The 12,643-nt window shown below is 43.9% G+C and overlaps 1 protein-coding gene across 3 annotated transcripts in view; it reads left to right on the top strand.

Moving 5' to 3' along the window:
* The window catches only part of phkb (phosphorylase kinase, beta), a 145,514-nt gene that overhangs the window by 10,339 nt on the left and 122,532 nt on the right, over positions 1-12,643 (top strand). The gene's annotated exons all lie outside the window — the stretch shown is intronic.

Consider the following 12,643-nt stretch of genomic DNA (forward strand, 5'->3'; position numbering starts at 1 on the left):
GTGTCGTGATGACCTGAAGTTTCATAGAAGTTTGATTTCTTTCAAGAAAGAGCCTGGTTGATGTCGTGTGTCGAACTGAGCTGTGTGTGGATGATTTCAACGGGCCTGTATGCACAATGTTGTCTGACACTGTGAGAACGTCAGTGAATGCAGCTGTGATTGATCCTATTGGTTCCACATCCTGTGGACACACAGAGTGTGATGTGTCCGCTGTGATTAAATCCACAGCCCTAATGAAGACATGGCGAGACAAAACCAGCTGACAACATGTGATCCTCAGCTCACAATGAGGCGAAATGTAGAACCTCAGTAAAGTCTTTAGAAGTATCTGTGTCTCCTCACAATGACACACCGGATTCACCTTCCCGTTACATTGTCCAGCTGAATCAATCGTGTAATGCCAGCACAGCCTCTTCATGGCAGCAGATAGGAGCTGGTTCTTTGTGCAGCAGCAGGATGAAGTGTCGTCTCTGGCCGTCTGTGACTGCTCCATTCTGATAATACAGCTCAGGATGTTTCCGCTGTGGATTGAGCTCAGCTCCTCTCACTCGTGTTGAATTAAGAACATTACAACATGTAGATCTGAGACTTCTAACACAAAACTTCTTTTTGTATTATGTTGAATGCAGTTTTATGTAACACTAATGTAGTAACAGTGTAACACAGCCTGTTCACGTATTCCTGCTGCTGTTTATCCACTGTAAGGAATATTATAAGTAATAATAACCATTTTAAAAGTTCCAGATCACAGTTCAGAAATTGCAAATGTATTCTCAAAATGTTTACACCTTCATCTACAAAACCTCCAATTAAGGCTCCATTTCCATGACAACAATTGCATCATTTTGGGGTTTTCGTACCAGAAAGATATGCGTTTTACATGACGATGTTTTGAAAACAATGTATGTTTAGAGGGAAATGGCAGAAACACTCGAAACGACGGAGTTTTCATGCCAGGCCACAAGTTTGCAATGAAAGCACACATGCAGAAAAATCCGCTCCAAACATTAAGAACAGGAGAACACGGACATTCTACTGGTTGACGACCAAGTTGCATTGTTATTACGGTGACTGTCAAAATTCTTCACTTTGGGTTGCCTTCATATTATGATCACATGGTGACTCAGGTCATTTTTTTAAACACTGTTGTGGAGGGAGCCATCATCGGTGAATTTATATGAAGAAGAAACAGCTGCCATGTTGACCAAATGCCTCAGATAACATGAGCGTGGTGACCTGATGAACATGTAGATTATTGAACGTCACTGTTGTCTTCCAGGACTGTGTCTCTTGGCTCTGATTGCAGTTTAAAGAGAAGTAAAGTCAGAAAGCCAGTGCTCTCTGGCTGGTGTTGAGTTCTTCTTTGTGGGTGGAGCCCCTGAAAAGCTGTCAGGAGCTCCACGTTGAGCCCATCAATGACTGTGATCTGACACACACTTAATTTAAAGGAGAGCTCTGCCTCAGCGGGAGGACTCGGTCATCAGAGGCAGTTTGCTCAGGTTATTAGTTGTGATTGAAGGGTCAAATAGCACTCACTCCATCTCTTAGTCCTTTCAGGGAGGAACAACCTGTAGAAGTGAACCCAGTGTTAGCTAAAACTTTCACGATGAAGCTTGTCAAGAATTCACAAGAAACCTTTCATACGAAGGACGGAAAACATCATTAAGTCTGTCTTTTTTAATTACCGCGGTAACATTACCCTCTGAATGGCCTTGTTTGTCTCTGTTTGTCTGAGGCACCGTTTTCAAGTGAAAATGCGAAACCTTCATTGTGTTTAGGGTGTCGGTTGGCCCGGAGTCAAATACAGTCAAATTGTAACTTTCTGGAAACGATCAGACTGGAACTCCGTGAAGACGCTGAAAATGCTTTTCATGTTGATCCCAGTGTGTGATTGGTGGTGTATGTGTGTGTGTCTGTGGTTGGTGGTGTGTGTGTGGTTGGTGAGGTTTCATTAGCTGCGTCTGCATGTGTGCTCACATAATGGCAGAAGACAATAAATGGGGCTTAGTGTGCAACAGGTGGAGCTCAGTTGGAACGATTTGCCGCTATCAGCCGGAGCAGCTCTGCCTCCGGCATCGGCGTGGTTGAGACCCCATACATTTCCAGAAAAAAGCCGGGGCCTGATTGCAGTGTGTGGAAAACACAGCATGGAACATTGAGCTTGTTTAATTGTTGTGTTGGGTGGCGTCCGGAAGCGCTTGTCCAATTCTGCTGGGGAACAAAGCCAACATTGTTATCGCCGGCACCCAGACCGCCTGCCAATACACCTGCTTTCTTTCAGTTTGAGGGAGGAAACTGGGGTGGCGAGGGGTGAGGACGGGGCGACGACGACAAATCAAACCAGCTCCATGTTTGCTTCTTTCTGTTTCTTTGTTTTGCCCCCAGCTCAATCCCTGCTGCAGTATTAAGCCTGGACTGCTGTTGTGTCTGGAGCTTTCCTTCCATCTCCATCCTCCATCTCGCCATCACCTCCCTCCCTCCATCCCTCACCCTCTCACCCCTCTCTGGGTTCTTATTTATGTAGTGGTGTGGCCACACGCCGCCGCCTCGGCCTGCCTCCTGATAACGTTGCAGGCAGACGGAGGGGCTACTATCGCTCTGCCGTCTGGCCCGCGCTGATTAAGAAACCAAGAAAACAGGTTTTCTTGTTTATTTCTCTTCACAGTCATTATGAGTTTATTGCAGAAACGGGAGCCGTGTGTTGTGCGGGATGATTTAAATGTTTTTCTCCTCATCCCTTTTGGACTCTTATCAGTTTGTAGCCTGAATATAAAACACATTTCTGATGACTGTCCACAACTGACAATACCTGAGAAAACAATTTTATTTACAGCTGGACACTTATTACATCAATGAAGAGAAAAGTAAGGCAATAATTGGTTCTGTTGTTATTGTCAGTGGGAGTAGGAAAATGTCTACTCTATGGTATGGAATCACTGTCCGGATGGTTGTTGAGTCAACGACTTGCTGGCAGCTCAGAGCAGGAAACGGTTGCATTGCTCTCAAACATACAATAATCAGCAAGACAGTCAATCCAAAGATTGAATCCAAACCACTGGTAGACCCTCTGCAGCAGGTCCAGGACCCAGACCAGGTCTCCTCCCAGAGGTAGACCCTCTGCAGCAGGTCCTGGACCCAGACCAGGTCTCCTCCCAGAGGTAGACCCTCTGCAAGAGGTCCTGGACCCAGACCAGGCCTCCTCCCAGAGGTAGACCCTCTGCAAGAGGTCCTGGATCTCCTGAGCTGGTGGAGGAGCAGCAGCTCCACTCTGAGTCTCTCCTGATGGTTGATCTCTCTATCATGAAGAGTGAGGACCTCCATCCTGGTGACGGAACTCATCTCTACCAGTGAGGGTGGAGATGATCTAAACCTGAGGATCAGGTGAGGGTGGAGGTGATCTAAAGCAGAGGATCAGGTGAGGGTGGAGGTGATCTAAACCTGAGGATCAGGTGAGGGTGGAGGTGATCTAAACCTGAGGATCAGGTGAGGGTGGAGGTGATCTAAAGCAGAGGATCAGGTGAGGGTGGAGGTTATCTAAAGCTGAGGATCAGGTGAGGGTGGAGGTTATCTAAAGCTGAGGATCAGGTGAGGGTGGAGATGATCTAAACCTGAGGATCAGGTGAGGGTGGAGGTGATCTAAAGCTGAGGATCAGGTGAGGGTGGAGATGATCTAAACCTGAGGATCAGGTGAGGGTGGAGGTTATCTAAAGCTGAGGATCAGGTGAGGGTGGAGATGATCTAAAGCAGAGGATCAGGTGAGGGTGGAGGTTATCTAAAGCAGAGGATCAGGTGAGGGTGGAGGTGATCTAAAGCAGAGGATCAGGTGAGGGTGGAGGTTATCTAAAGCAGAGGGTCAGGTGAGGGTGGAGGTTATCTAAAGAGTTGTAATCAGTACTAAGGTGCTTCAGAATTTTGTTTTGCTGTGTGCAGGGCCGCCCCTGGCCAAGTGGGGGCCCTAAGCAGGATTTTATTTTGGGGGCCCCCTTCCAATAACATAATAATAATAATAATAATAATAATTATTATTATTATTACTATTATTATTGTATTGACGTTTGGAAGCCATCTCTCTCTCTCTCTCTCTCTCTCTCTCTCTCTCTCTCTCTCTCTCTCTCTCTCTACTCTCTACCTGTAAACAACTGCCTGCCGGCCCGTCTGACCGCTGATTGGTCAGATGGTGATGCTTCGCGCTTTCGTCTCTTTTTCTCTCTCTCTCTCTCTCTCTCTCTCTCTCTCTCTCTCTCTGCCTCAGGCTGACTTGGTGGCGGTGTTCTACGCGCCTCTCGGCAAAATGCAGGCGCATCCTTTGCGCATTTGCAGAGAATGATTCTACTTTATTGATCCTGAGGGAAATTCAATTCACTTGCGCAAAATGGGGCCCCCCATGGATCGCGGGGCCCTACGCACAGCGCGTGTTCTGGCTGTGTGGTTCCATGACAAAAACAACCAACAGTGCCGATTTTTGCCATTTATGTGTGAATGAAACATTGTTCAGAAACAAAAATGAAAACTATGCTTTTGCACTTGTTTTCACATCGATGTGATTAAACATATATTTGAAAACAGCCCCAAAGTATTTCTACCAGCTTGGCCGAGCACAGCCTTCAGACCTTAAGTGACATTTTGCTAGTATTTTTGGAGCCTTAGCGGTTCAGTCAGCTGTCACCAGCCATTTGGTCCAGATCCCACATTTCTCATTGAACTCACGTCACAGACATTACATTTCAGAGATGATCAGCACCTCAGCAGGAGCTGACAGTTGGCTTCATTTCCATATGTCCTCTGTAACATCTGCCTCGGCACTGTACAGACAACATCTTAATGTTTCTCCTCTTCTCCCTCGTTCCAATCGGAGTATTTTTTTCCTTTTCCCATCATCTTCCTTCATGTTCTCCACCCCGTCGCTGCAGTGAAATGGCCCATTGTAAAAGAGCAGCCTGTGTGCGTCTGAGACATTAGCTGCTGATTTAGTGGGACATTAGCTTGATAGATGTCTCCACACAAAACTCCCAACAACACTTGATTTGCATCCAGAGAAAGTTGCTTGCTGAGCGTGGTCCAGATCTCACCGGCGATGTTCTTCTGCGGACACACAATGTGTTTTAACCAGAGTTTTTAAAAGGTGAACCCCAGTTTGCATAAATTGTTGAACTTGCTTATTAAAAAGACAGATTTTAGTGCTTCTCTGACCTTTTGTGGAAATAAATGAGTGTATCATCTTAACTCCAGTGGCAGTCGATGACAAACGGAGGCTTTTAGTGACAAGGTAATAATCTGGAGATTCTTCAGCTCTTCTCACGTTCATGTGAAATGTGTTTGAGCCGACCGACCTCTGAACCTGCACTACACATTTCTGAGCTCTTGCGATATCCGGAGTCCTCTGGCAGCTCATTTATCTTCTGCTGCCTCAAATTTTATCATCCACTACTGAATTTGCAGCCTTTTATTATTAAAAGCACGATGAGCTGCCATGGTGGCTGTATTCAGTCTTTTACTTTACGTTTCAGCTACATTCTAATTAATGGTTCAGTTCAAGTGGTTGCAAACTAAAAACACATCCCATTTTAATATTTGTATTTCAGTTGTTGCGCTTTTTTTCTAACTCTTTCTTTTTGTTCTTGTTCCTGTGACCATCCATTGTGTTCAGCATACTAATGCTTGTTCAGTTTTGTATTTGTTTGTTTTTTGTTTGTTTTTTTTTAAATGACATTAATAAAGAATCCTCTGCTATATTTCAATGTGGGCTCATTTGACCCACATTGATGGCGACTTTCAGGTTTTACTGATTGGATTGAGTTCCAGTAACTTTCAAACCATGGATACAATTCTTTGAAAGTTGCTATGAAATTAATATGTCAAAGGAACAGAAAATCAGATTTTACATCCACGGTGTCAAGATGTACCGACACTACTTTTTTACAAGACGAGTACAAGGATGAGTACTAAACTTTTGCTGCTTGCTTTGCAATGCAAGGACTTATTCAATTCCTTAAAGCCTAATTCATAATCCAGAAGCGATATGTGAAGGCTTGACATCTATAGTAAATACAGTTCTGCACATGCTCAGTCAAGGGACAACGCATCATTTTCACAATTTCTACTGTTTCCTTGAAAATGGTCATCATTTTCAAAACATTGCCGTGTGAACGTAGAATTTTTCTAAAATAAAACCACAAATACATTGTTTTTATTTATAAACGTTGTCGTGTAAACGGCACCGAAACATGAAATCAACTGGGACCACTGCTTTCAAACAACCACTGCAGATCCCCATCTTTTCTCCCTTCTACTCCTTCATTTCTCATATATTTTCCCCTCTCCACCAAGACACTCATTCTATTGAACACCCCCACCTTTCACTTTGGATAACAAATGACTGTGCAAAATGGATGTCCCCTTCATTTGTACCTGCATAATGTCCTGATGAAAAATGAAGTGATCCCTCCAGACAGATTAGTCATCAGTGAGGAGACCTCTGCAGGAGTGTGTGTGTGTGTGCGTGCGTGTGCGTGCGTGTGTGTGTGTGCGTGGCCTCGGTTGTTCTTGAATCTTGTCTTTGTCTTTGCTCATCACTGAATTTGCAGTCGGAACTTCACAGTGTGAGAAACTTGTCCTTTCCTGAAGAAAAAGTCACTTTGGACATTCAAACCTTCTATGTCTTTTCTGTCTTCAGTCTGGATTTGGACCACAGCATATATTAAAGTCTGAAACGACATACATCTGCATAACAATGCCTCCAAAACCATCTCCTTGGTATTGATCGATCTCAGTCCTGTATTAGATGCAGGTGATCACAACATTCTGCTCAAGACATTAGAGCAGTGAGTGGGACGTACTGCCACTGTGCTCCAGTGCTTCAAATCTCACAAGACATGGACTACTTTGTCTTTGGTCTGAGTGAACAAAGATCACATACGAGGTTCCTCAAGGGTCCATCCTGGGACCACTTTTATTCAATATCTACTGTACATGCTGCCCCTTGCTGACATTGTGGCACACTGCAATATCTATCATACTTATACAGTTGACACACAACTCTGCATGTCATCACATGACCACAGTTCCTTACTTTATTTATTTAAGCTTATTTATGAAGTCAATGAGTGGAAGTGCCAGAATCTTCTCAATTTTTTACCCCAGCTCAATCCAGACCATACAGAAGTGATTGTTTCTGAAAGGTCAAAGATCAGTGCTCACCATGTTATGGAAAGCTGAAAGGTCTTGGAAAAAAATCAATCAAGCAGCTCCTTCAGATCCTCCAGGACCCTTCATGACGCCCAGGCCCCTCGGGTGGCCTGGGACCAGTCGACTGCGTCTTCCCAGAACCAGAACCAAACCAAGTGAAGTAGCATTTAGTTTCGATGCTCCTCACTTGTTTAACAAACTTCCACAACAACTCAGGTCTGCTCAGACTTACTTAAACCAAACCCAAACTATTCTTTGGTAACTTTGGAGATTTTCCTGGTCTTGTAACACATAACTCCTCTTCTGCTGGATGATCTCTATCAGGAAGCAAAAAATCTTTCTTTGGAACTCACAATGGCTCAGGATACATTTGCACGGCAACATTTTCAGGTGAAAACACATTGTTTTGTTTTCGTTTCAAAGGTTTCACATTGGATTAAATTTGGAGATTAAATTTGTGCCATGTAAATGCTTCTATCTGATTAGACTGAGCAGTGGGACTGTAACCTGGTTCACTATCCGATTGGACTCCATGTACAGTGACGGCTTCCTACTGTCACTGCTTTGTGCCCATGTCTCTTATGTAGCATCACCACATGACGCTTCACAATGTTGTTTAGTTCAAACTGAACTGCAGGACTGAGAAGAAACACATCTCTCTTCACCTGATCAGACTCTCAACAAGGAAAAAGTTTCAGTTTTTCTCATCACTGGTTCCATCGAGGAGAGTGAGAGCAGAACTTTTCATCACACCTGGTGACAACCCATCAGGAGATATTTGTGTGTTTGATTGTTCCTCAGGCAAGTATTTAGAAGATTTGGACGTATGAGGAAGCTTCCTGGGTAAATGCCTTCATGTGAAGCAACCCGTCTCTTCTCACTGTCATCTTTAAAATCATATCTCCTGTCACGGAAATAATGCTGCAGTCTTTTAAAAGTTCTTCAAATCTTGATATATATCCAGGTGTTTCTTTAGACCAGGGGTCAGGAACCTTTTTGGCTGAGAGAGCCATGAACCCACTTATTTTCAAAAGTATTTCTGTGAGAGCCGTATGATATTTTTTTAAACACCAAGTACATAAATACGTGCATTTTTAAGACAAACAATATTAGAGTATCATAAGTCTAAATGTATTCTTCATAATAACTTTATATTGTAACATCACAGCTTTGTTGTAAATATCTATTATACTTGTATCAATCTCTAATCTACGAGCTCTGCTCGCTGTCGTGCAAGATTTTCCAAGATTTTCCAAATCTTTATTCAGTGATTTGAACTTATTCATCCACAGGTCTGAGGCCTTCAGGTCAGCAACTTCTACCTCAAAATCTGTGATTGAGACATCAGGGATGTAACTCAGGTCGGCTTTGTCCACTGCACACTCGTGTGGATGAGTGATGAACTGAAAAAGACGAGTGCGCTCACGACATTTTTCAAAGTGTGCTTTGAATGACTGCAGGAGATCAGATGTGAAGCCAGCTAGCTGCTGGAGATCAAAATGTTGAGCAGGGACATTTCCTGTGCATGTATCTTTACATTCTTTCAGTCTTTCAAAGTGCAGTGAATGACCTGTTTCAATATCCCTGATAAAGAGTTCCAGCTTGTTTTCAAAAGCAAACACTGCTTGTTGGAGGGATAACACTGTTTCCATTGCCTTGCATTTTCACATTGAGCTGGCTCAGATGTTCAGTGGTGTCCACAAGATAATAAAACTTCAGAAGCCACTCATTGTTGGCTAGCTCAGGATGCTGGACGCCTTTCATTTCAAGAAAAGTCCGTATTTCACTCAGGCAACCCACAAAGCGACTGAGCACCTCCCCTCTCGACAACCAACGCACATTACTGTGCAAAAGCAGACCGGGATAATTATTCCCAACTTCCTCCAGCAGTGTTTTAAACTGGCGATCATTTAAAGCTCGTGCAACAATAAAGTTAACCACCCGAATGACTAGCGACATGACCTCACCCAGCTGTGAGCCACACGTTTGTGCACAAAGTGCCTCCTGATGCAGGATGCAATTAAAACTGAGGATGGGTCTCTTTTCATGTTCACGAAGCAGCGCTACAAATCCTTTGTTTTTGCCCTACCATACACGGAGCACCATTAGCACACACAGTAATCAGTTTATCCATTGGGAGATTTTTTTTCTTCAATCTTGTCTTTATCTGAAAAGTCATTAAAAAGTTCCATGGCGACATCAAGCATGAATTTTTTGGCATACTCCCAGTCTGTGAATGGTTTTCCATTTTTCACTATTACCAAAGAACCAGCAAAGCTCGCCGAATTCCCATCACCTTGTCGCGTCCAATCACGGAGTTGCTGCTGACTAGCTTGCACTCAGCGCAGTAGCTCTTGACATGCCTTCTTTCTGCTTTCCCCCGCCGGGTATTTGGACGCAAATGCAGCATGGCGTGTGTCGAAGTGCCGATTCACATTCGACCTTTTCATTGAGGAAATTTTATCGCTGCATATGAGACACACCTGCTCTCCCCACTCTTCCTGAAATGTACGGTACTCGTCATCTTTTTTTCTGTTTGCCATCTCCTTTTCAAAAGGGTTTTATCCACATTGTCAAGTTGAATATATGGCGGAGCGATTCGTGACCTCGCAACATACGTAACTGTGAATGGCTCAAGCCTGGCAGGTAGCTGGAGCCAAACCCTGGACTGGATTCAAGCGGGAGAGAATGGATAGATGGATGGATTCAAATGCATGAGCATGTTTTAAAGTGCTATGATTTATCTGTAAGCCAGATCCAGTCATTAAAAGAGCCACATATGGCTCGTGAGCCATAGGTTGAATGTAATGTAAATGACCTTCATTCTTTTAAAATTAATTTTATCGAGAGTTCAAAGTGACAAATCAGAGGATACTTCAATAAAAACATTGATTTCCACTTGCAGTGACAGGCACCTGTCCGCTGCCTGTTACTGCAGGTGGAAAAGATGAAAGATTTCTGTTGAAAATGCGACGTTGAAAAGGCTAACACTTGCTAAACTATTCAATCAGCTGATACAGCTAAAAGGCTAAAAGTGCTTTAATGGAAAAAACAACTGAACTTGTTCAAATAGCTGACATTGATGGCGTGGTTACAAGAGAGCCAAAAGGTCTAGTGTGGTTAAAATGGCTAAAAACAGTTAATACAAATTAAACATATAAAACCACTAAAATGAATAAATTGACCTAATGACCAAAATAAGGCTAAAAAGGCTAATAATGCTAAAATGGCCCAAAATGAAGATTACAGAACTAAACCATTAAAAAGTGCTATAACAACGATAACAGCTATAAATAATCATCATTAAACAAAACAAAAAAAATCTAAATGTTGGTCAGAATTTGGTGCCATCTTCATATTTGACAGGTTTTATTTCTGTGAGATATTTACAGGATCAATTGCTCCTCTCAGTGACTAAGTTAAAAAAACAAAACAAACAAACAAAAAAAAAAAAATCCAGAAAAAACCCCAGTTCCAATCAAGGTAGTTACATTAACATTGTTTGCCTGTGAGCAAAGAACAACAGTATGCTGCCAAAAACATTGGCTCAACCTTTTCCATAATCAAATTTAACACAATTCCATTGGATTGGATTTAATTTATTTCTGGATATATTCATGAAGCTGAAAAGATCAAACTGATGAAACAGCTGGAGGGTTGGAGGAGAGGTACAGATGGTGGAGGGTTGTAGAAGAGTTGGAAGCAAATGGGAGGAGGGTTCTAGGAGCGTTGGTAGAGGATGGGTAAAGGGTTGGTGGAGAGTTGGTGGAGAGTTGGAGGAGGGTTGGTGGAGGGTTGGTGTAGGGTTGATGGAGGTTGAAGGAGAGTTGGAGGAGAGTTGGAGGAGAGTTGGTGGAGAGTTGGTGGAGAGTTGGTGGAGAGTTGGAGGAGGGTTGGTGGAGGGTTGATGGAGGTTGAAGGAGAGTTGGAGGAGAGTTGGAGGAGAGTTGGTGGAGAGTTGGTGGAGAGTTGGTGGAGAGTTGGAGGAGGGTTGGTGGAGGGTTGATGGAGGTTGAAGGAGAGTTGGAGGAGAGTTGGAGGAGAGTTGGTGGAGAGTTGGTGGAGAGTTGGTGGAGAGTTGGAGGAGGGTTGGTGGAGGGTTGATGGAGGTTGAAGGAGAGTTGGAGGAGAGTTGGAGGAGAGTTGGTGGAGAGTTGGTGGAGAGTTGGTGGAGAGTTGGAGGAGGGTTGGTGGAGGGTTGATGGAGGTTGAAGGAGAGTTGGAGGAGAGTTGGAGGAGAGTTGGTGGAGGGTTGGTGGAGAGTTGGTGGAGAGTTGGAGGAGGGTTGGTGGAGGGTTGATGGAGGTTGAAGGAGAGTTGGAGGAGAGTTGGAGGAGAGTTGGTGGAGAGTTGGAGGAGGGTTGGTGGAGGGTTGATGGAGGTTGAAGGAGAGTTGGAGGAGAGTTGGAGGAGAGTTGGTGGAGGGTTGGTGGAGAGTTGGTGGAGAGTTGGAGGAGGGTTGGTGGAGGGTTGATGGAGGTTGAAGGAGAGTTGGAGGAGAGTTGGAGGAGAGTTGGTGGAGAGTTGGTGGAGAGTTGGAGGAGGGTTGGTGGAGGGTTGATGGAGGTTGAAGGAGAGTTGGAGGAGAGTTGGTGGAGGGTTGGTGGAGAGTTGGTGGAGAGTTGGTGGAGAGTTGGAGGAGGGTTGGTGGAGGGTTGGTGGAGGGTTGAAGGAGAGTTGGAGGAGAGTTGGAGGAGAGTTGGAGGAGAGTTGGAGGAGAGTTGGTGGAGGGTTGGTGGAGGGTTGGTGGTGGAGAGTTGGTGGAGAGTTGAAGGAGAGTTGGTGGAGAGTTGGAGCAACAAGGAAGAGCTCTGGAAACATAAAATTACAACATTTTCCAAAAGTTCCAGAAGTTGGAAGAGTCTTTCAAAAAGTTGTGTTTCCAATGGCTCCACACCCCATTGTCGCGTAAACAGGCACCCAAAATGCACTGAAGGTTTTGTGTTTTCGCTTGAAAACATAGTTGTGTAAATGAGGCATAATATTGACAGATTGAAGCTACTGCACGCACACACACACACACACACACACACACACACACACACACACACACACACACACACACACACACACACACACACACACACACACACACACACACACACACACACACACACACACACACACAGAGGACACAGAGGAGCCAATGATTGACAAGAATTTGTTCTTACTTTTTAATTACTTATATCCGGGTCAGTGTGGGCTACAAAATGCAGAAAACTATGTTTTCACATCATTTTAGACCTTTATAACTACCTCACTTGTTGACAGGAGTCACTTTACGAGGATCATTGGTTTCGTCCAGTTTCTTAGCGTTAATAGTCTCTAGTTTCTGTTTGAGTTTAAATCACTCATGTTTTGCTGGGAGATATGAGCCGACACTGAAAGGGGGAGCCATTGATTTTAAGTTTTTTTTAAATAAAACTTGAGTGCATGAAAACATTAAAAAAGAGAATTT

The sequence above is a fragment of the Blennius ocellaris genome, assembly GCF_963422515.1.
Source record: "Blennius ocellaris genome assembly, chromosome: 1".
Taxonomy (NCBI): Eukaryota; Metazoa; Chordata; class Actinopteri; order Blenniiformes; family Blenniidae; genus Blennius; species Blennius ocellaris.